We start from the raw sequence: 1,892 nt of genomic DNA on the forward strand, positions 1-1,892 counted from the left end.
CCATACCGTTTCAAAATATGTAGAATGAAATTCAGCTAAGATTCGTTTATACGAAAAACTTACAGATAGGGGATAACTACAACAATTCTAAACCTTTTTTTGTTCACCGGGAAATATATCGAGTCTTCCATAATCCAATGCCAATTCTTGCTGAGTTTTTTTGTCGTTCATCGGTTCTTGTTTTGGTTTTTTGATTATTGGGGACTAAGAAGGTGATGATTTTGTTTGCGGTTTTCTGTGAGAAAGTGAAGGAGAGAAGATTTTTTGCTTTTTTTTCACTCATACTCCCATAAGAAATCCTGTAGGAAGAAAGAGTGTTTCCCGGCTCATCAACCTTCGTAGTCCCCAATCGATACAAACGTCATGTACGACAAGCATTCAAACGGCATTGACAGCCCTCGTATTCGGCCTATAGGCACAAAGTTTACATGCACTACAACATAGCCTTATGTACCTATATACGGCCTATTTTAAGACTTTCGATGTATAGTGTTTAGAAGCATTTGAAAAACTAGCATAGAGCTTATTGGCAATTAAAAGCTGTTCGACGGCTATTTCAACGCTTACAACAGTGCTTAGTGGTTACCTGGGTGTGGTCTGTTTTTTATATTATGTTTCCAGTTCAAAACCGAATTAGCGACATTTTTTCTTTGACTTCCGCTGCTTTTGCCTTGCGTCAAACACAATGTCGGAAGTGGCGCGCTGTATTGTACACCTGGTGCTCTATACAGCGCCCCACTTCCGACATTGTGTTTAACGCAAGACAAAAGCAGCGGAAGTCAAAGAAAAAATGTCGCTAATTCGGTTTTGAACTGGAAACATAATATCTGTGGGCCCACGCAAGAAAAATCCACGCAACTAATTTTCGCGCAGGAGTCTAATCGTCTAATGTCGTTTTCGTTTTTGCGGTGGTGGTACACCGCTTCGTGCTACACTTTCCACTGAAAAAACGAACATTTTTGGTGCAGTTGCGTTGGTGTGCGTGAATAAAAACCACAATATTGACAACTTTGCAAACGCTGATTGGTGAACACGGTGCGCACCTGCTACACTCTCGATTTTTTGAGTGCTGCACTATCTTGAGCGGTGCAGAAAAAGTGCTACACCGGTGTAGCACGAAAACCAAAAACGATCACTTTCGATGCAAAAGTGCTACACCGGTGTAGCACCACCGCAAAAACGAAAACGACATAAACTATAGATAGTAGAGTAAACATAGATCCGTGATGATGAATCCGTTGTATCCAAACGAACTGTCAAAATCTGTATCCAAACGAGCATGACGTCATGATTCCAACAACATCAATTGGCTCTGACGGCAGCAAAAATGCACTCACTCCAATGGGAAATCCCATTTGTATCTGTCATCGTGTGCGTGAAGAAGTATAAACAAACGTGTTTTGTCTCGTTTTTTCTCACGTTTGCCATACGACTCCCGCCAGGCGGCAGCACTGCGGCGCTGTCATGGCCTATGGGGCACATGACGTCATATTCAACCGTCGCACTCTTGAAAAATACTATTCACACGCTTGAAACATTTCACTCAGCGACGTCCGCGGATCTATGTTTACTCTACTATCTATTTATAGTCTAAACAGGTGGAATCTCCGCAATATAAGGTATTTCGATGAATTTCGCTAGTGTTTTTCGCTGAGTGTTGGACAAATACTTATAGAGCTTGCTGACGTTTATTCACCTCTCTCTTTCAAGCTTGCAGGCGGAATAGGATTTGTTTTCATCGGGAAACCTTTCCTGATGACAACAAATCCTATTCCGCCTGCATGTTTGAAAGAGAAAGGTGAATAAACGTCAGCAAGCTCTATTTTTGAGTACTTTTTAATGTATTTCGAGGTAATTTCGGTTCTCCGTGTAAGACATCTCAGGCCCTTATC

The sequence above is a fragment of the Aedes albopictus genome, chromosome 1, assembly GCF_035046485.1.
Source record: "Aedes albopictus strain Foshan chromosome 1, AalbF5, whole genome shotgun sequence".
NCBI classification, from domain to species: Eukaryota; Metazoa; Arthropoda; class Insecta; order Diptera; family Culicidae; genus Aedes; species Aedes albopictus.